The sequence below is a fragment of the Lepeophtheirus salmonis genome, chromosome 14 (assembly GCF_016086655.4).
Source record: "Lepeophtheirus salmonis chromosome 14, UVic_Lsal_1.4, whole genome shotgun sequence".
NCBI classification, from domain to species: domain Eukaryota; kingdom Metazoa; phylum Arthropoda; class Copepoda; order Siphonostomatoida; family Caligidae; genus Lepeophtheirus; species Lepeophtheirus salmonis.
In genome coordinates, this window is record NC_052144.2 from 17,003,367 (window position 1) to 17,027,828 (window position 24,462).

Below are 24,462 nucleotides of genomic sequence, written 5' to 3' on the forward strand. Positions count from 1 at the left end.
GAGCATTTTTATTGTACAAACTATGGTTTATACAGTAATTTACAAATCAAATTGCCCTTTAAATGAAATATATAATTTGTAAAAAACATCATTACTCTTTGTAACAAAACATTTCTGTATTAAAGAAATTTAAGGAAATAAATAAGTTTTAAAAATTTGGTACAAAAATTCTTGTAGAGACAAATAGGAAAAATAACTAAAATAAAAGCAAATTTCATTTCTTTAATTTAAAATACAAAATATACGTTTATGAAAAGATTTATTAATGTCAGCAAATTCAAATTAAGGAAGAAATGCTTATTTGGAAAAAAAATAGAGGGTGCTGGAATATGTTAGACATATAAGCATAAAAGGTAGATTAATCAATAGTTGTACATTTCAAATCCAATGCTTATTAGAGTTTACTTTATACATTCAGAAAGCTTATATGTAAATATGTACAGCTATTTCCGTTGCATGTCTCAAACAGTAGACAAAAAGTATTTTTAAATGTATTATATTTATTTTGTTATTATGTCAAAAGCATATATTTTGAAAAAATATATATATGTAAATAAATTTAATGAAAATTTGTAGCATGATTGACACACTTTTTATGAACTTCTATATATATTTATTTGAATTTATTCCTACTTAAATTACATGACAGTATTTATCTAATAAGGTGTTATCCAACTGAAATTTATAATTTTGTCAGTTGTCAATTTTGTTCCTCTTCTGAATGTTGATCCATTAAATTTAAATTATATTTTGATAATTAAAAGTATAATCAAATAAATACAAGATTTGCAAACTCTGATACTCCTTTTTGTAAGATATGAAGGCTTGAGTAGTGGAAATTTTAAAAATCATCTAAAAGGTATGATTTTTACAGAAAAAAAAAAGTCGATTTTTTTTAATTACTAGTAAGGTCAATGAGAAGTATTGAGTAACTACGTGTGAGTGAGCTCATGAAAAATGTAGAATTAAAAGGTAGTTGTTTTTTTTTTTTGTTTTTTTTTAAAGCCATATCTATAGTAATGAAGAAAAATTTGTCTATTCGTCGGCGTCTAATAAGTAGGAATAATCCAGTGTACTATCCACAATATAAAATTTATAAAGAATAAATTCTTTATAAATAATTGTCGAAAGTATTTTTTTATATGAAGTAATAATATTCGAAGCATTCAAATAAAAACGGATCGCGTTAGTTTGGCGAATTATAATTTGTTTAATATTTTATTTTTATCTAATAAAAACTTTTTTAATACTTCATTTTATTTACTATAAATATGAATTACGTCATCTCTACATAAGGCAATCTAAATATGTACCAAATTTGATGCCGTGTTTCAGGAAGCAACTAATGCAATAATAAGTTAAATATAGATGTTTGTGGCTTTTTTCTTTCTATATTAGGTAAATTATGCATTGCCGGGCACATCGAAGAGGTGTTTACGTTCATTTACTTTATATAGACATCGTGCGTTATATTCGATATTTAAAAAAAAAAAAAACATTGACTAATATGTTAGCAAGAAATGTGTATCAGAATATTTTCATAGGAACATCGAACAAAGAGGCTATTAAAAATTTAATAACTCATTCAGAAAACGGCCTATGTTCATAAATTCGGACAAGTTTCAAATTTTTATTTTTTTATTTCGGACACCATGAAATAGTAAACACTTGTATGTAGGGGAATCCCTGATCCTTTGGCAATCTTTGGGTTAAAGGATTTCATATCATTTTATGAAAACGAATTGAGGAAGGAAGAGACACATAGTAAATGAATTAGAAAGAGAAACATCCCTCCCTCAATCCTCACTCTGAATCATATTAATAAAAGGGAGTATATTGTATGTGCTTCCAACTCCGTCTCAGGAAGGAATTAATGGATCCAGTTCAAAAAAATAATGTCATATATTCCATATATACCTCCAATGTCTGATTTTTGGGGAAATATTAATCCAGATTCTAATTCTAACCATGTATTGTATAGAGTCACTTTAGGGATGTACAAACTTTCCTAAGATATGTTATAATTGTCTGAATTTGTTTTCTCGTATCATTAACACCAGAAAGTTAAATCCTTACTTGCAATACGAACCCAAATTCAATTGGGACTCTTCCATTTCCAAATTTATATTATCGTGATATAATGTTTGATCAATTATGAAGAGGAATTATCTCTAACTCTAAATCATTTATTACATTCAAGAAACAAGAGTTATCATTTGTATTCTGATTGGCTATGTTGATATTTTAGCCCTTTAATTCCTTGGTTTTATTTGTTAATAATAACTAATATCACAGCGTCTCCTTTAGACGTCTTTGCATTACTACTCTACAGACACAAATTTGTCCTCTTGGTCGAGAATAAGGTAAATTCAGTTGGAAGACTTATGTTACACTTGATTTAATATATTCATAAGCAAGGCAATCTATATCTTAGATTTTATTGGAAACATCTCCCGCCTTGTCATATCTTTCCCTCAATAAAATGCATGTATCCAAATGACTCCAGGATTCAACTCCACACATAGACATTGCTTCAAATGGAATTGTCCTGTTAATCAAGTTGGACTTAATGTTATTCATATGAGCAACTGTAAGGAGGTCCAAACCAACTATTTGTACTTGAACAAGAAATGTTGATAATTTCACAAGGTGATGAGTTGACGTTAGGCGACTCGGACTCGGAGAGACTTCATACGATACTTGGCTAGAGTTAGAATCCAGAAAGAGATTGAACCGTCAATAAAATAATATCCATAGAATAAATGACATTATCTTGGAGAGGTGGATCCGTTATATTCCTTTCCAAGATGGAGTTATTTATATTATCGGAAGTTTACATTATCCCTTTTTAAATTTATTGATATAATTAAGGGTGAGGCTTGAAGGAGGCTTCTCTTTCTATTTTATGTACCGTGCATCTGGTCTTACCCTCTCTTCTTCCTCCTCTACAGCTATTTGAATGATTTTCTGTTCGGCATCTAGCTATTTATTAGGCTATTTTCACAATTTCAAAAAACTAAAAACTATCCCATAATATGAATTTGTCAATTATTTGGTTTATATTATCAGACAGCAATTATTTTGCAAAAAAATATGACAAAAATGCAGCAAATATTTAATAATGATTATGTCAAAACTTATATTCAACTAAAACATAGCAAGGTTGTTCTAATATAATGAAATGGGGGACAATCTTACACACCAGAAAATATAAAAGTGTGTTGTATTTTAACTTCATGTTATTAGAACCTGGAACTTTAAAGTTATTTTACACAAAAAGTACATCATCACCAATGAATTTGAAATTTTAAACGATTATTGAAAATGTGTTAAGATTACATAAAAATATCCTGTGATATCCTCGGTTGAAGTATTATCAAAATTTGTGGCGTAAACGTTACACGTTCGAAAATTTGGAACGTTCGACGAAGAATAACTTACCCTCATGGCTTTCTAATTACAATTTGTTTTTAAATTAGATAATTTTATTATTTATACTTAAAAAGGAGGAAAAGGATTAATAAAAGCAATAAAATGTGTAAAAAAAGTTTTTCAATTACATTTTTACTATTCATGTTAAATAAGTTAAGATAATTATGATACCTGTAAATACATTTAAAAAAGTCCTTTGTATATTTTATTGTACAATAGACAATAAACAAAACAAAAAAATGGAGGAACAGTTTAAAAAAATAATAATGTTTCATTGTAAAAAGCAAATAAAGATAATGTTTTATATTCTTGATATTATCAACATTCAAATTGTAGTTATCTTTATTCCAAATGTGTAGAAAGATACAGAAATGAATAAGCTCTCCATAATTTATAACTTCATGGAGATTTATTCGTCCCAAAGACAGAGTTATACTTCTATAATCTTGTTTGTTTTACATTGTTCCTCCAACTTCTTAAAAAAATATCAAGTTTTAATATACTTTCTGTTTCGTATTTGTTTGTGATGATACTTGATTTGTTTCTGAATTATTAATACATTCAAAAAACAATTATTGAGCTTTCAAAAATGTTTTAAATTCATTCTATTTATTTATCTACTACCATGAAAAAGGGAGATGTAAGATGAGTTGTCCATTCTGTAGAAAACATTACTTGTTTGATTATATTTTGATAGTACTTCAAGAAAACACGCACAATATTTTTTTTTTTTTTCTTAACACGTGTTTAGAAATAGCAATTGTGCTAGAGGTAAACGTAAAACAAATTTGTAAAAATTTTGTATTTGTTTTCAACTTACCTAGTTGCAGTACTAAAATTAGGTTCGGCTGATTATGACAAGGATTTCTAATTTCGGGGGTAACTGCATCACACCAATGAAGATCAATAATAAAACTTGTGTAAATGCAGCAATCAAGGCATTTGCGGTACATTATTCATACCTAAGTGAAGAAATTGTAACATCAGCATTATTTTTTGATCAAGTTAGAAATGACATCAAAGTATAACATGGTATCAAAATTACTGACTTTAAGACAAATGCTCTACAGCATGAGACATGGCTCAAGTTATTCCCTTCCAAATCAAAGAAACATAAAGCAAAAAAAAACTAGTTGGTATTTTAAAATTGACGAATGATCTATATATTTATATGTGTAAATTAGTTACTAGTTTAATTATAATTATAAATATATATCATTATATAAAGATGATAATTAGTAAACAAGAAAACAACTAAAAAAACTTAATCTATAATTATTTTTCTTCTTCTTGGCTGAACGGAAGTTTAATAATGCATTCTTTATTTAATAAACGGTTTAGGCGCAATAATTTATTGCTTTCTACAATCAAGGAAATTAAAGTAACAAAAAAATAAAAAAATATCATAATCTTTCTTTTTTTTCTTTCACAAAAACACTTGATTGTAAAACATACTTTTAAAATTATGTTTAAAAAAAGTTTTGCTTGATACTTGTTTAGAAATTGCAATTTTGCTCGAGGTAAACATTAAGCAAATTTCCTAAAATTTTGTATTTGTGATCTTCTTACCTAGAATCAGTGGCAAAATTAGGTTCTGATGATTTTGACTAGGATTTTTAATTTTGTGTCCAACTGCATCAATCAAATATATATAATTGCAGATAAATTTGGACTAAGTTTATAGACGTCAAGAGCTACAACAGTGATAAATAAAAGTAGTTTTTTTTATAATCTTCCTGGAAGAAGAAAAACACAATTCCACTTCATGAGGATGATATCATCATACTCCACATGATGTACCCCAAAAATACTATATATACCATCATAAAGAGGTACAAATACATGGGTATGTCAAGTAGTTTAAAGCACAGTCCCAAACTGAAGTAGAACCCCCAAGATCCTGGCTGGGCTCAAGAGGTCCATCAAAGCTTATTCAGGCAAATCCATGTGCATCCTTGCCAAAAACCGTTCCGTGAACTGTAGTATGATCTCCAGGGCCATCAATGAGAACTTAGTTTACAAGAGCTATGTCCTAAGGAGGATACACATGTTAAAAGATTTAATTAAGCTCACTAGAGAGGCCAGACGAAAACCCCAGCCATCGTGAAAGTCCTGGAAATCATTAGCAGTAAGGGTCACGTCATACTTCTACGTGCAACCATACTTCTTCTAGCCCTAGCAACAGCTGATCAAGACGTCTACTTGAACGTGCTCAAAGATTGGTCAAGCCCTGGATGGACAAAGTGGCTGGAGGCAGAAGGCACATTCTCAAATTGGACTCCGCCTCGCCCATAAAGCCAAGACTGTGCCGGAATGCCTGAAGGATAATGTGTGCTCATTTTTTAGACTTCAAGACTTAACTTAGCTTAATATTTGTGATTTTTATATGAAGGGAAAGTTGGAGGGGGGTTGCCTTTGCAACCCTCCATAACTACGTGGAGGTTTTGAAGAATTATATTCAGGTCGTGACCAGTTCCATAGACGATACAGAGGTCTCAAAGTCTTTTACTGATTTCAAGTCCCGTGTGGAGACTGTCCTTGAAACAGGAGGACATATAGAATAAAAATATTGAAAAAATGGTATTCTCCAAAACCATTATTTGTCGATCTTGGTGTCCTTAAACTTGGTCCAAATTTATCAGCAAGACCCTGTACATATTAGTTAAAATAGTGAATTTAGTCAACTTTCTGGAAGACACATGATTTAATAATTCAATATAAATATGTGATTACATAAATTCAAATAATACAAGATCTGAATTATTTGTTTGTTCCAAGTTTTAGTCAAAATATTTATTCATTTTTTTAAATTATCAAACTGATTCTTTATTAACTTTATAAATATTGCAAAACATACAAATATAAAAAAACAATTTATAATTGCAGTCATTATGAAATATAATAAATAATGATTAAAAATATTTTAAACTAAATCTTCAATAATATAAATATTAAAAATTTAGTTTGGATGTAACACTTTGTTCTCGTAAGATAAGAGAAAGAAGAGTAATAGATGAGATGATCGACCTTTTATAAATAAATTACTAACTTAAAAGTCTAGTTTTTAGTCTTCACGCCAGAAAATATAGTTTTTGTTGTTTTTTTTCCTAATACCCTATGTTTTCTCTCCTCTTGACCAACTTTGTCTAAACATTGTCATATTGTGCTTGTAGATAATGTAAATTGCAATTTATATTTAACTTTGGAGGCCACTTGCTCGAGATTACTAGCTCCCCAAAAACCATGCTGGCTAATTTCCTCGTTGTAAATACATCAGGGAGTTGCAGTCCCTCAAATTATTTTTTGTTTCTGTTTTTTTATTAAATTATTTACTGTTTGCCTCCTCATCCATGAAGAGTTATAAAGTTTAGTTTTTTAAGGCCCCTAAATGGCTGACATTATCAATGCTGACGTCATTTAGAAACACTATATTCAGTTACTGCATATAAGTATCCTCGGGTTATCTATTTCTTAATAATCCCTGTAAAGACTGTGGCAAAATGTTCAACACAGTTATGCATGCACTTAAAAGTTGCCCAGCACTCTATTTTTGAGAAATTTTATCACACTGAACATTCCTGGAATTTCAGAAAAATATATAACGCTTTTAATTTTATTAAGTATCTCCTTAAAAATTCAAAGTGCTCCTACAAAAACAAAAGCTATGGACTTGGCATTATCGAGCCGTAAAAGCATGATTGCAGAGAATTTGGCAGTAGCGGAGCCTATCAGAGTTGAGAAATCAGAGCTATTCAGATATTTAGCTTGAAGTATCGCCCTCTTCACAGGAACCCTACATATGAGGCCCTCAGCCACCAAGATAATAAAAGGAGAAATCAAGCATTTCCAAGCCTCCTACGGTCTCAGAAGTGAACAAACGGCTGGTCCTAACCATTTTTGGGAGCCAAAACAAGTCAATTCCTTTCTAAATAATAATATGTGGTTATATAATTAAGTAAATATAGGGTCTTAATTATTTGTTGGCTTCAAGTTGTAAGACTAATATTTGTTCAATAGAAATTTGCTTTTTGATTTACTTTATACTTGCTTATGAAGCTACGTAGGCCAGCCAGCCAATATGAAACTGTTTTGATTTATAAGTATTATAAAAAAATGATGCATTTATATGGTTAATCTTTAAAAAATAAGGTAATACGATTTTCTCCTCTTTAAAAAATAGGCCTGAGTTTGTATTCTCGTTATTTAGGTGCGACCTCCTTTTTCTAGTTCTCCTTGGTCAAAATCAGGATCTCATCATATACTGGTTGCATCGAAATGGGAGGTTTCAAAATTACTTATTTCTAATTATCGAAAGTTTTGGTCTTATATGTGTGATGATAACAAGAAATAGAAAAGGATATTTCTGTTACCATAAATTTTACCACTTTTTCTCAAAAATTTCACAAAGACCGGACATGTTATTATTACTTAGAACCTCTAGTTTAATTTAAAGGGATATTTATTAAAGGTTACTGCATCAGTGACGCCAATATAGCCTCTCAGAGATGACAAAGGATGATATTGCATTATAGGAAAGAATTCATATTGATGTTGGTATTATTAAGCATTTACCAGGCTTATCTGAAATGATTTTTTAACTATATAATATATCTTAATTTTTTTGACGCCATCATTTGGTTGATTAGTTATATTAATATTGTCATGAGATCCCCGATTTCATCTTCATCTGCTAACGATATCTCTGAACATGGAAATGTAACATTTTGCGATGTGGATGTGGAAGACGGACAAGGAATTAACAGGTTCCTCGAAAATGGTTGTTCTTGTTTTCAGGGACTTTTGGATACTTTCGGAAATAAAACTTCTTCTTTTAATTGTTTTAGCACCACGAAGACATTTCTTATCGGGGAGATCAATGCTTAGAAATGTCTTATATTTCTTCATTGAGTCACAAAGCCATTGCTTTAGGACATTTTGCTGCCCTGGATACGGAAGTTAAAAAGATCAAATTACAAATTAGTGGGCGGAGAGTCTGTCAGACAACTTTTCCTTTCCTATTGGTTATAGGTAGATCTACATTTAAGGGACTATATACTCATTATTTAAAGAATGGATTCAAACATTAACATCATAAATTGACTGCAAATCCATCTAATAACTTGTACAATAGAAATAGAAATAAAAGAGAGATGGTATTAAACATTTTCGGGAGAACTTAATGAAGGATCATGGTATTTTTGTACCAGGAAGTGTAGCATTTCATTATGACCTCAATGCTATACGTTACTAATGTCATTGGAATAGGGAAGTTGAATATAATAAATAAAAACAATCATGTTTGGATCAAGGATACGATAAATTCAGATGTTCAGATGATCTCTACAAACTAACCCTTTGGTTAATTGGACATTGAATATAGATGAAGGTATTAAGGAGCACTTGTAGTATGTTCAAACTGATCGTAGAAATTACAATTCGAGGATTGAATACGCTAAAAATCATCAAGAATCTGTTTCATTATTAACTACGGACTTTTCTGAGGCTAAATCAATTCATTACACGTCAATACTACAATTGGAAAAACTCATTTTATTTCTCTTTATAAAGTTAATATTTTTGTTATTGAGAATGAAGGACTAGGAACGTTCAATATATATATGTTTGATGAGGCTGAACAGGTACATTTTGATTTCTAATGTTCTCAGTCTATATTATGCTATTGTAAAATATTTAGAGGAAACATGTAAGAGAGGGTCAAATTGTGTAGCGTCTCTCTTAAACCATGAACTACAGAGTATAAGTCCAATTCTACGTCTTGAATAATAAATTGTGGTTAAGAAAATTTTAATTGGTTTTTTTAATTTTCCACTTTCCACATTTGATTTTCCTTTACAGAGGCCAGAAAAAAAATAACATTATAATGGCGTTTGTGGCCTACATGGTTATTTGTGGTGATTTCATGAAATTTATATACATTTTCCTGTAGAAAATCACACAAAGTTTTCACTGAACCGCAGATTTGGTATCATTTTAAAATCATATTATAATCAGCATAAAATTGATTGTGTTGAAGATTTAGTCGAAGTAGTCTAAAATGCATCTACTAAATTTAGTGTGATATCATCCAAGAAGAGTGAATGCCAACTAATTCAATGGTATAATTGGAAGACATTTTTAGACAATTATTTCCGCCCTTTAAGGGGAATAAAAAATTATCACACATTTACCTTCACATCTGTTTTTTTCTGGAGTTGTACATATTAAAAAATGATGATATAGTACACTAGCTATTCCTATAAATTTATTAAAACCTGGAATTCGGTACTCTGATTTGCCATTATATATTCCTGTTCCTATATTTAAAAAAAAAAAAAAAAAAAAAAATTACCGGAGGAAAGAATGGAATATCTAATGAAAAATGGTGTTCCTTTGGTTTATTGTAATGAAAAAAATAATTTTTCTTAAGTCTATAAAAAACTTATCCGTCACAAAATAAGCTAATATTCCTTCTTCTCAAGATAACAATTTTGTTTTTCCATCTACTTCTAACCATAACGATTTCGTTCCTCCATCAACTTCTTCTCGTACAACATCTATCAATTTAATCGTAGATAGTCAATCAATTTAATCTTTAAGAAATAATTATTTAGTACAAGATAATTCCTCATCATCTTTGAGTAAATTATTAGAAAGTGTAACACATCATTTTCTGTTGCTTTATTTTTAAAATTTTAATCTACTTATTTTCTATTATAAGTCTCATCATGTAACGTGATAGCAAAAATATAGATTTAGCTACATTTTTTTAACCAGATCGATAACTTCCAGATGTGTTCAAATCACGAGGAATAAAAAATAAGTTCTTTGCATGTGATGGATGTAATTTGCACAGTAAATATTTGAAAAAGGAGATAAAAAAAACGTGTATATTGCACACATTGCATAAAAAAAAACATTACAAAAAATTATTCAAGAAATTTATTTGTACAAAGAACAAGTCATCCTCGATACAATGAATAATAAGGTTATTTTTGTTTGAGGGTTTTTTGTTGTCTACCACTTGCATTCATAATAATTGGTTATGGATAAGAAACCATATGTTTATCGTATAATTAATTATAGTTGTTAATAAAACCAAATATAGTTTTTGGTTTATTATTAAATTTATCAATAATTTTGTTTTAATGTTAATATTTTATATATATTGAGATGTAAATAAATAATTTTAGTATGTATTTTAGTCTACATCAATTTATTTATAAACATCAAAAGTTGAGAAAATTTGAATTAGCAATCCTTACTTCTTGCATTCTATTCCATAATATTTAACTTTGTAAATCTAAACCAAACGTGACCATTATTTACTTTTAAAATAAAGCCAAAATTCTTTATTAACTAATTGATAATAATAAAATAATTATCTTTTTCAAGCAAACAGCTAAATCAATTTAATAGGGAATATAATAGTGTATAATAATAAATATCGAATTATCTAAATTAAAAATAGATTTTAATCTATAAGATTGATAAATTTTCATTGCAAATTATATGACTATCTACTTCTAATATTCCCAATCCTTCAGCAATGTGATCCTCCCATTTAATTAATATAAACTCCAATTATGTGATACAAATTTAATTAACAGTCTGGATGTGTTAATTCAGTAAATTTGTATTTAAAAAAAGTAGGACATTAAACCAGATTAAATATCCATAATTCATTTTTTTAGATATGTAGAGAAAAAAAACCATTTTCTGAGTTTCCAAATTTGTAATTAGGCAAATTTCATACCTAATCCAGATCTCGTTAAGTTAATAAGCAATTACTCAAACACTATACAATTATATTTTCAACTATCTATTTACAAATTTATATATAACCAATGGAAGACATAAAATTACTTAAGAATTGAACGTGGAAAGTTAAATTATATTTTAGAAGTAAGTAATAGCTATACATAAATACAATAGCATGTTTTGAAAAACTCCACATTTTAAATTATAATTTTAGTAAATTCAATATCTTGGGTCAAAACACTTTGATTTATGGGAATTCTGTTGTTATTACAATATTAATCAAAGATTAAATAAAAATATTAGTATGCTATAATCCTGGAAGAGAGGATAAATGCAGATTACATTGGATATTTTATTCTTGTTTTGCAGAATATTATTTTAAGTCAAAATCATAGGATCCTGGAAGATAAAGTAGTAGGCATATATTATGAGTCTAAACAATTAAGTCTAGCACAAAATTAATGCTACTTATGTAGACGCTCTTTAAGTCCTTGTCATAAGCTGAATAGAATTCCATAGAAGTGGGGAAAAGTCCTTATAATGTTAGTCCAAGTTCTTCAATATTTTGATCATATTTCTTTTGAGAATATTAGAGTTTAGGCTTTTCGTGAGTTCAGTATACACTAGCTTTCGAGTCAATAGTCTTAGCTATAGAGGGCAAGTCAAGTATCGAGTCTTTGATTGTGAGATCAAGCCGAGTTGTTAGTCTTCAAAATATGGACTCAAGTCCAATTTGAGTCCTGGGAGTTCCTCTGGTATTCAATTAACTCACAACATAATGAAAATAAAATGATTAACAAAATTAAACTATAGAATTGAGTTTCGGTGGAGACGGAGTTTTTTTCTCTTGTTATTATTTCTAAAGCTTTTTTATTCCTCTCACTTAAAGAAGCGCCTCTTATTAAATATGGAAATATTATTAAATATGTATCTTTTTACTATTCCTAAGTATCAAAATGTAGCAAAGCTTATGAAATCAGATTAATATAAAACATTTAGTATAATTATGAATATATGTATTTCTTTACCATATTACTATCTATAAGTCTAGCAAGAAAGATTAGATTTTTATTTGTCCATTCTGTTATCCTCTCTACAAAGTACGTGCTAAAATAATAATTATGTTGAGCCAATTAAATTTGCAATATAATGATGAATGGTTTTTATAGAAATCAAAAATAACAATGGTAAAGAAAATTAAGCCTTAAACGATCCTTAAAATAATTTAATTTTTTTAATTGCCAAGTAATAATAGAATATAAAATTATATTAAAAAGATTAATTGATCAGAAAAGAATTATAAAAAACATTAATTCAACTACTTCATTCACAATTGAGTATGGAAATATATGTATGTGTGAGTACCCATTAAATTGAAATAGTTTCAAATTATATATATTTATATATATACAGAAATTAAATATATTAATTCTTCTTCACTTGAAAATATTCATTGTTTCCTGTCTTTAACATATTTATACCTTGACAGATTTTATTGAGTGCATTTTAAAATAAGTTGAAATGTTCATATGATCATAAATCAAAAAATTGTTCACTCGTAAATATTAGGTATATAATAATACTTTGATGCTGCTTTGAACATGCTTACATAAAAACATACAAAAATGTTTGTCATTTGAATGAGTAATTGACTGCTCCTCTTGAAAAATTAATTAAGCGAGAAATAGTGTGTTTCTAATGGTTACTCTATGTTGGAGAGCTATTGTTAAATATGATGCATTTTATTTACAAAAAAAAAGAGGTTGTGTGACCAAGAAAGCAAATCTTTTATGAAAAACAGTGGATAAAGTAACCATGGGATACACTAACAGAGGATGGAACAGCAAAAATATTACGGGTACTAAGTAATATACTATGCCGAAAATGCTCTTTTCTGTGTGAAAACTCCTTTTTGAAAAAACAGAGCATTTTCCTATCAATGAGGATTACTTTGTTTCAGAAATTAGGACGAAATCTGCGTTCCTCTTTCATGATATATCAATTAAGTCTTCCACCTCCATTAGCAGAGTAATGGGAGTAGCAAATAAAGATTAATTATTCTCTGAATAACCATTAATTGTAGCAGTATATGTTTTTTTCGAAATGTCTTCATGGAATTGGTTTGCAAATAAAACTACAAGATATTTTCATGACATCTCTGATATTACTCACCTCTATTATATATTTTAATAAATTGAACATTGGAGGTTTCTTGGTATTTGAAGGATAAGTCTAATCGCTAGTCTAATTACTTTTTAGATGACCTTTATCCATTTGTCTTTCCTTGAGATTCGATGGAAACTTGTGTAAACCTATTATATAGGTATATTTTCTGCTTTTTCATCAATGTATATATGTTGGTTATATAAGTCATTTTCTGAAGTTTAGCAGTATGTTGCATCATTTGAAATATATATATATATATTATAATTTCTTGATGTACCAAATGGTACATTAAAATCTAAACACTGAATTTTAAAATTCAACAAGATACAATTTATTAGTAAACAATTGAATTTCAACAAAATTAATACAAAAAAAATAGATGTGTGTCTGAGTACCCTTAATCATTAATGTAGCTTCATTTAGCAGCAACGATGACCTTTTGTGATAGCTCTCTAGTGTGAAACTCCTGGAGACGCCCCACTGCTTGGAGTGCGCCGATGGAAATGACCTCGTTCAAATGCAATTTTCTTGACTTGTATGTAAGCAAGATTGCTCAAGATTTCTTTGCTTTCTAACTAATTATTTATGCTTTAATCAATCAAAATGTTAATTATTTTCAATCACTCAACCTTAATCCTTTAATGAATTGTTAAGAGTTCAGATTTCAATGGACCACGCGGTATATCATCGTATAGCATAATTTTTTTCTTCTTCTAAGTATAGTGTATAGTTAACTATAGTCGACATTGGCTTTTTTATATTATTATCGAACATTGTTAAATATACTCTTATAAATTTATTAGGCCTGGAAATGTTTTACTATTAACTTTATTTGATTTAAATATGAAGCTCTCTAAAATAAAAGAAAGATATTAAATATAAATTACAGTACAATTTCCCAAAATCAAGTTACTTTTACATTAAATATGAAATATTTTTAGAAATTAATGTGTGTGTTTTTTTGAGCGATTTATAGGTAATTTCATGATCCATCATTAATATTGAGTGTACATGATTAATTTATAACTCTCATGGAATCTTAATAATTCCATTCTTCCTTTCATTCACATCTTTTACCAGGTAAGCTTTGAAAAATATTAGTGAATGTTATTTATTGAGAATGATGGGTTATGATCAAATGTGTATCACATTAAGAACTTCATTGTTTCTTGTAACCTTGCATTTCAAAAGAAAAAAGATGAATGTCCCAAACGCACTAGTACTTACTAGATTATACTATTGGAGATTACATTTATCTAATGATAGGTTGTTTTTAATATCTTTACCTAAATTTAATTCGAAATCAATCAATGTTCAGAAAATTAATAAAAGACCAGATTAAACAAATCGAAATTTGTCAAAAATTGCATTGTAATTTTTCGTATAGGTGTGATAAACCAAGCAGTACTAGGAAAAAAAGGAGGACACACCTAAATAGCGAATATACAAACTCACCCCTATATTTTACAAAAGTTAAAGAGATAATTATTTAAAAAGCCTAGTAAATTACTAAAAATACTTGTAAAACATATAAATATTATGTAATTTTTAAATTTTAATAACCTTCTTTTAAATGAAAGCAGTTTCATAAACTAACATTGGATGACTGGCCCAGGTTTCATATCCTATTATATAAATATAAACTTTCTCAATAAGAAAGAAAATTTCAAAACAGAGAATTCAGATTGTCCATGTACTGAATTTATAAAACTACATATTCGTATTAAATTATTAAATCACGTGTCCTGTAGAAAAATTGACTAATTTGACCATTACAACTAATATGTATATTATAATTCGTAGTACTTTGACATGCTCCTCAACGAAGAATTGTCTGACATGAGGCTTAACAAAGGGCAAGGAGTAAAATTTAATATCTTCAACCTTTCTACCGAATAAGCACTATGAAGTATAGCTTCTCATCGATCATTGGGTTGAATAATCAAACATGATGACTCATGAAGAAATACTTTTAGGTCTTCTTACGTATAATTCCAATATTGATCCTTATAAATCGGTGAAATATAATAGATACGAATTATTTCTTGGTTATCTTGCAATTGTACAGGATATAATATTGAATAATGATTACTAATGCTCTTTTCAACTCACTCGATCAAAGATATAATTTTTTTTTAAATAGCGTAAGACAACATTGTACTTTAGGCCTGAATTCGTAGAAATGGAAAAAAAAGGACAAATTTCACTATCTTACTTTCAGATGTTCTTGGATAAAATGCAAATGTGGGTAGTGATGATATTATTTTTTTAAAGATATGGATAACCTTTTCTTGTTTCGTTTTGTTTGTGATTTTCAAAGTATCCCCTTTGTCGATAATACCAAAATAAATGAACAATTATAAAATCTTCCTTGTGCTGAATACTGAGTCAAACAGTCTCAAAACTGTTAAAAAAAATTTTAATACAAAAATTTATCAAGGTAATGATGCCTTTTAATATTCCCCAATTGCACTGATACAACGAGAGATACACATTATTAATGCCATCAATAGGAAAAAATACTATACAATATACTATTGTTACCATAACTGTTATGATCTCAGCTTTTCTTAATCTACATAAAATCAAACTTTTAAATCTCTGGAATCCAAACTTTCTGAATGGGTTAATTTATTTTGTCATCTTCTTTATTATTTATAGATTTTGCCAAAAATAAATATTCTATTGGAAAAATATTCTTCAACAAATTGTTGCAGAAATATTTGTAATATATGTATGATATATTCAATTTTTTTTTTATAATATATAATTTGTATTTACATCTGTAATATTAATTTTTCCAAAAAGAATTATGTACATTTTTCTATACAGTGCAATATTTCAATATTCGTTATTTGTACATATTTAGGAACAAATATGTGTGTTGAAAAAAAAATTATATTTGAAATAATAATATAAAAAAGTCATTTTGATCATTCAATGTATTAATTTTGTACTGTTTTGGTGTCGGACGATAAGATATTGTCTACGACACTAATGCTCTCTGTATGATATGATCATTCATTTAAAATAAATTTTTCGAAATATTAGTCAACTGATATTCATTTAAATATGATCAAATTTTGCAAACTAAATAAGGATATATATTAGTTTGAGAAAAAGTAATTGCTTATTTCCCAACCTTTTCTTATAACAAATACATCTTGGTTATAATTTCTCACATCGGATCATACGATACGGTGTTGTAAAGATGTGAGTATATACTAAAAAAAGTTTAAAGTACGGCGCTTGATCGGTTTTGATGTGAATTACCGTACGTCCAGTATGGAGGTCTCAAAAGAAGAATCCTACATTTTTACTACCTGAAAGGGAAAAACGTGTCAAAACCGACCAAGGAAACTCTTTCAGATCATGTTGCAAAACAGTGGTTTGATCAATTTTTCTCCTGCTTAATTCTGTCTTCTACTGTGAACATATCCACTGTTTGAAGATAGCGATCGAACAAAAACGGCTGTATAGGTGAATCACATCAAGACAACGTCAGGCTGCATTTATATTTGATGACGCGCCATATCTTCGGGACCTGTGATGGTAAGTTCTGATGCATCCACCTTACAGTCCAGACCATTTACAAATTGACTTCTACATATCCCTTCTATGACCAACACTCTTGGGGGTACAAATTTGGCCTCAATAGAGGCTTGTAAAAATTGATTGGCCCAGTATTTTGCCAATACGGGCATAGGGCTTCTACGAAAAGGGCATTATTAAGTTGAATTCTTATTGCCAATAAATTATCAAACAGAGCAAGGAATACTTGGCTTTAATCGTATGATTGTAACACTTCTTATAAAGTATTGAAATAAAGCACAAAATACGAAATTACTTTTTCTTAGACCTATTATGTACATGTAAATCCGAATTAAACGCATTTCTGTTATTTAGCATAATGTATAAAAGAAAATTGTTCATACATAACAAGGGTGGTCCGAAAAGCATTTTATCTAACAAAGATAAAATACATTTTTTCCAAATTTTTATTTTATTTTCGAATATAATCTCCTTGTAACCCGTTTAAATAGTACTTGGCGTTTTTCTCTCCAAAATAATTGTTCATTTGACAAAAATCTTTGCAGTCCACCTTTTGGGCTGTATTTGTTTTGGGATATGATGGTGTATCGAAATTTTATCTACAGTAAGATTTATAGCACATAAACTTTGCCAAAAGAGTAACACTTGATCTCGTCCAGTTTCCCAAAAACATACCCATCAACTTACTCTATTGAGTCCAAAATAGCTGAAACTGTAGTGAGCAACTTTCAATACATGCTAGATAGATGTGACTAGCTTTTATTTACAACTGCTTCCATTTTCACGCTGATATGAATTTTTTCAGAACAACCTCATATACTCGTATATATATATATGTATTTTATACCTTTTTTGGACTGGCATACATATTATTCAAATAGACCTTTATCTTTCATATTTTTGTGACCAAAATGTCCACATTAATGACGAATTATAATTAAAGGCGAATTCAAAACGAACAATTTTTTCCAGTAGGGATTTTTTGACAGGCGCGCGAGTTCTGTCAAATTCATATGTAATTTTTACTCAGTATTGTTTTACAATTCATCATGGAAAGATATACGCCACAACAACATGTACAAATTGTTCAATTGTACTATGAAAATTAGCGTTCTGTGAAAGAAGTTTTTCGCAAATTACGCCCAACTTATGGTCCACATAATCGACTTTCAGAATCCACAATTCGCAGAATAATTGAAAAATTTGAAGGGACAGCAACTTGCTGGGATGTCCCGTCGTCTGGTAGGCCACGTACAGCTCGCAGCGTAGAAAATATTGCGGCCATAGCCGAGAGTGTAGACGAAGATCGTGAAAAATCGATTTGCCACCTTTAACAGACTTTTTGGTTCCTCAAATTGAAGCACTTGGTCTCCACGATATTTGGTTCCAACAAGACGGTGTCACTTGCCACACAGCGTGCGTAACAATGGACTTATTAGGACATCATTTTGGTGAGCGATTAATTTCACGTTTTGGCCCGGTGAATTGGCCACCAAGATCGTGTGATATCACACCTTTGGACTTTTTTCTTTGGGGCTACGTAAAAACAAAAGTCTATGTGGATAAACCAGCGACGATTGAAGCATTGGAAGCAAATATTGAGCGAGTTGCTCGTGAGATTCCGGTCACAATTCTCGAACACGTCATCGAAAATTTGTGCGAAAGAATGGACCATTGAAAGACCAGTTGCGGCCAACATATGAAGGGGATTATTTTATAGAAATAATTGTAAAGGATTGTTTTTTCGGTTCATAATAAAGTTTTGACCATAATATAATATTTTATTTCTACAGTCCATTTATTTACATTATAGTGTCCCGTTTTTGGGAGGATTTCTTATTTTTTTCACTAAAGATAAACTGATGTGTTTTAATAAAATAATTATTTTTGTAAAGTTTATGTTTAAATGAGATTTGTTAGACCAGTGAAGCTATTTGAATTTTGAACAGGACGTTTTTGGACTTCACTTATACTTCAGAAATATGAAATTTAAAAGAAATAGGACCCAATTTTTTTAAATGAGTCAATAAGGATCTCAAAGTTAAAAAAAAATGGTTTCAAAAGAGCTAATAAAATTTCTTTTGATTTATGACAAAATACCTAGACATATACAGGCGTTTTCTAGAGCAAGAAAAAAGAACACATATTATTACTTTATTTGTTAAGTAATTATATAAATTTAAAATCAAGTAAAAGCTTTACTTCAAATTGAATAATTTTTATTCTATTAATATAAAAATAACAGTTAAATACTTCTTCACGTAAAATTCCCAAAAAAATCATTTGTCAGTATACTTCCCCGTTATAATGAAGAAAATGAAAATACCCACATTTTAAGTAGGGCTTATTTCTGCACATATCCTTTCAGGTTTTTTTCTTTTAGGCGTAGCATTTTTTCGAATTCAGTTAAATATATTTGTATGTTAAATGCTGATAATTTTGGTAAGATATCATACCATAGTTATATCGTATTTCGGATACCAATTATATTACACTAAATATACATGTAAAATATTATTGGAAGTAAAAGACACTTAAAAATTACCTTTTATCTTGAGTAGCTATATAATAAAGAATCATATCACTTACTAATTCAATCACATCCAATAAAATACGGAATATTTTGACAAGACTTCGTAAATAAGGAATCATAAAAAGAATGAAAACATAATCTAGTTCAAAATATTGTATTAATGTATTATATACAGAAATCAAAAGGAATCAAAGAAATTTTGACTGCACTGAAGATAACCATGTGAAAAAAAAGTTGTCCTGAAATAACAGCAGCATAAAAATACTGCTCAAAATAATTACTTAGAATTGACTGATATTTCCTTTATTACTTTTGATTTAAAAAAATATATATATACAAGGGTTGGGTCGGTATAGTAAACTCACGATTCTGTATGAACCGCCGAACGCCCTCTACGGTAAGCAGTTCCGTACGGTATAGTACTAAATTTTTTTTAAATAGAATTAATGTAGTTTTTCAATTTTGTTTTTTTACTATAATCTTTAATAATTTATTTTCTGTACAAAAAAAATATCCTTGAATATTCTTCTCAAAAAACAAAGGTTGATAAATAAAATACTCAGGTTATATTCGTATCATTCATGAATTTATAATTTTCTTTTTTCTCAAAAATATATACTTGTCTACATTTTCTGGTGATAAACTAGACCAATGTGCAGTCACAATATCGCCAGCTGTCGAAAAAAATATTTCATTTGATATAGATATACCAAAACTTTAGTTGCGAGGTATCGTGAAGCTAACATGGAAACATTGGGAAATTTATTTAAATTTTCTCTCCATCATACCACATTTTATAAATAATTATCTCTTTTTCAATTTCTTTTAAATAATGTTTTATTTTTTTTATAAAATAGGTCTGGTTCAATTAGAATATTTCGGTTATTTAAAATATATAACATAAATAAAGAATGATAAAAAAAAAATAACCAAACTTATGTATATAATATATCGAAATATTTAATATGCGATATATATAAACGTAGAGCACTAATCATAAAAACATACTAACTGCGGTACAACCCTGTACCGTACGAGCCCTAATATATACAGAAATAGTTAAGTAGTACTCACATTTTGTATTACTTATCGAAATTACATAGAAACTGATAAAACCATATAATAAATGTACTAGTCCTGTTCATTAACAGATTTGTTGTAGAGAAACATTAAGACAAAATTAAATTTAAATCTTTAGAAAAAAAAATTGCTGGGCTATAATGGATCTAAATATTTATATTTACAATGACCATAATTTGATTTTTGAGATCAAATAAGAAAATTATGATACGAAAATAATGTTTGAAAAAGGGGATCATTTAAAGATTGATAAAAAGGATGAAAGTTTGTTTTTGGCACTATACTTTAGCTGGTTAAAATTGAATCAATGGTTCCGTAAATCTGGTTATTTCAAACTTTTTTTTTAACCATATGTATTGGTGTAATCTTTTCATTCGAATAAATAAAATATCAGGAACTAATCATCGAATGAAAGAAAGAAATAAAGATTTCTAAAATGAGGTCATTGAATTTATAGGAGTTAATGTATGTATTATAGAAGGGTCGTTTGTATAGAGTATGTATCTTATTTACGCTCAAAATTTACCTTGTATAACAAATTTTCAAAAGTAACAATCACAAACATTTTGATTTATTTATAAGTACTATTTTTCACATTCAAATACAAAATAACGTTTTATTACGTCATACCACTGATCATAAATTAATATATAATCATCAATAACTGATACGACTTTGAATATTTTACTTATTTGATCAAACTGTTGAAAAATAACCTTATTTCAATAGTTTAAAGGTCACAAAATAGTTTTCTTTATGAATTTTTAGTAGGACAATTCTATAGAGTTGTGTCGACAATTAGTCGAGTCAAATAGTTTAATTAGCAAAAGGAAAAACATAAACCTGAGTATATTTATTAATTTATATCTTATGAAGTATCTTCGTCCTTCAATATGTACTTTATGTAATACTTATCGAATTTTCATTAACTAATACGGCTATTTTTTTCATATAAACTTCAATGAAATCATATTTTTAGTAGCTGTGAGATAGTGCCATGGGTTACAAAATGAAATATTCAGTCTATCGTGTACGAGATTAAAAAATAACATTACAAATTGAGATTGAAGAAAATTAGTTTGAGACAGCTCCACAAAACCTTTGATGAGTTTTAATTATAAAAAAAAAAAGCCGACTCAAAAATATGAAACCGACTCAACAATAGGATTGAGTTGAAAAATCATTGATTAAAGTTGCGTCGAACTGAGTAAATAATTATTTATGTTGACACGACAATACCAAGCTATTTTATTTTAAAAGCTATCTTCTGACTCAAGTGTTAATATAAACGATAAATTGGGCATAAAGGCTAATAAAAAAGATTTTTTATATGTTAGATAGCTTGTTCAAATTTGTAAAAGTTGGAGCAAAATTGAATCAATTGACGATTTTTTTTTTTTTTATTTTTTTGAAAAAGCATGCAACATATCAATTCCTCGAACTCTGGGAGTGAGTAACATTGGTTTGTTAGGTTGAGATGTAATTTGAGGCCTTTAAAGGGGATTTTGAGGCAACAGCAATTACCTCAACTCGAAAAAAGTATCAAATGGCTTCAACACAATTTTGACGACTTTCGCTATACTTTATGTCTCAAAACTCGCCGTATTTCAATATTATAGATTTTTTTGTGTTGGACCAATCGAGCCCCCTGGAACTTTATCGCACTTTCAATCTTGAATAATGAAAGTAATTGAGGCTGGATGTGATTTTATTAAATTAAATCAATCAGAATTTATTAAACTTTCAGAATCTGGTTTTATTTTTTAATTTGATAACTGGCTGAAGATAAATTGCGTTTGAAAAAGTCCTTATTGCTGTAGAGATAGCTTTGTAAGACCTTACAATAAAAAGAAGACTGCTTTTCTTTGGAAGGATATCAAAGTTCAAAACAGTTCCAAAATGAACTCATCATTTTTCAACCGCATGATTATATGCATGTACGAGTATTTGCACATAAAAAACAACACAATGACTGCATTTGCAATTATTATGATAGATCATCACCAAATGCAAACAAACATACTATGCCTGTATGTGTAATTCCTCCCCTGCAAGAATAAAATGATTACCATTCTATTTTAAATGTATTATGATAGATGATTAGAAAAATGGAACGATAATTTTCATTTTTGTAGTTACAAAGTGACATTTGGTTGAAATTAATGTATATCAATATTTTTATGGCTTAAATTAATGTCATTTATTAATTATTTTCATGCAAAATATCATGATTTTTATTTTTTAATAAATACATACAATCTAATAAAAACTATACCTAAAAAAATAATTAATTTGGGCCATATTTTTTTCAAAAAGTTAAAAATGTTTTTTCTATTATTTTAAACAAAATATGATACGGTCTTAATTTCTTTGTTTACTCCTGTATAAGTCGCATATACTCAAAATATTCAGGATTACTATGTTTTCTAAACAAATTCTTATTTCCTACTTTTCCCACCTATTTTGACCTAATGAATAAGAACTATTTTTTTTTCATTTTAAGCATAAGCATAAGCATCATTTCTACAAAAGATAAAATGAATCCAACAATAAAGGAAAATATTGTCTAAAACCAGCTGATTTGATTCACTTTTATGTCTAGTTGCTGTAAAGACATACAAATTCATAGTAAAAAAGAAGAGTATTTAAAAAAAATAATATTGTACTATTTATATAAGATTTGTTGCTTGATAAAATATTTTAATTATATTTATTAAGCTATTAAGTATTGTTTATATTTTAAAAAATGTTACTCTTTTTTAGATCACAAAGGCAGAAACCAGAATTTTCTTTAAGTGGCAAGGATTAAGGATATGTGTGTTTCTCCGAGGAGAGACTGGAGAATGAATGTTACGACATAAATATTAAATTACATAGTGACGGTTAGATTTTATCATTATTTTTCGCGGAAATACCAAACATTTAATATTTAAAAAAAAAAAATAAGATGCTTTGAATTTATTTTTTGATTTTTTAATTTCCTTTTTTTCGACATAAATCATTATTGTAGAGAATTAAAAACATTTCAGAACTTAACCTCGAGAAATTTCCATTTTATCAAAAAAAAAATCAAATCAAATCAATATCACTGCTGAACTAAAAGATCTTCTTAAATGAAATTTTTATTAATTATGATTAAAATAAGTTATTTCGCATTTAAAAAACGATGCATAAATTCCTTTTCAAATAAAACTCTCAAAATATATTTTTTTTACCATTAAGTTACTTACATCTTCTCAGAATTTGATGATTTCTTATCAAATAAACTCGTAAACACATATTTGAAATCATATTTGCGAAATAAAGTAACGTTTATGTTTTATAATATAACATTGAATATGGAATTTAAAAGGTTTCAAAAATAGTAAATTTTGTTGACTTTTGTAATCAGTCAACGAATAAATAAAATACTTATTCATTTCACTCCAAGCAACTCCCATACTTTGATTATTTAAACGTTTTGGTGAATGAATTATTGATAATACAAGAAAATATAAAATTATTAAAGTCTATATTTTAAGCATATTAAATAAGAAAATGGCCTTCTTTGATGATTTTATTACAATGATTTAGTTTAATCATAGAATTCAGATACATGGAAGTCTATCAATCTCATTTTGTTTCCTAGTTTTTCCTCTTGAGTCATAGATAATTCTCCTCGTCTCTTATTGAATAATTTTTATTTAGATACATTCTTTGTTAGTAATTCTTTAGAAATGAATATATTTAACGATATACAAGCTAAGTAATGCGGTTTTTTTTATCCTTTAAATATTTGCAAAAATAAAATTCTAATAAAAAAAATGTGAGAATGACATTTTTTTTTTTTTAATTTATAGTTAGGCACTTTAAAATTTTTAAACACTATATATTCAGACCTATTTTTACTATGATATATAATAAAATAAAGAATGAATCATTTAGCAAAAGGAAAAATGTCA

General features: G+C 28.2%; 1 protein-coding gene across 4 annotated transcripts in view; it reads right to left on the reverse strand.

Moving 5' to 3' along the window:
- Nucleotides 1-24,462, reverse strand: part of LOC121129701 (uncharacterized) — a 371,351-nt gene that overhangs the window by 188,973 nt on the left and 157,916 nt on the right. For all 4 annotated transcript variants that reach the window (XM_071893235.1, XM_071893232.1, XM_071893233.1 and 1 more), the window contains one exon: nt 4,253-4,394. The gene's annotated coding sequence lies outside the window, so the exon portion shown is untranslated. The remainder of the gene's footprint in view (nt 1-4,252; nt 4,395-24,462) is intronic.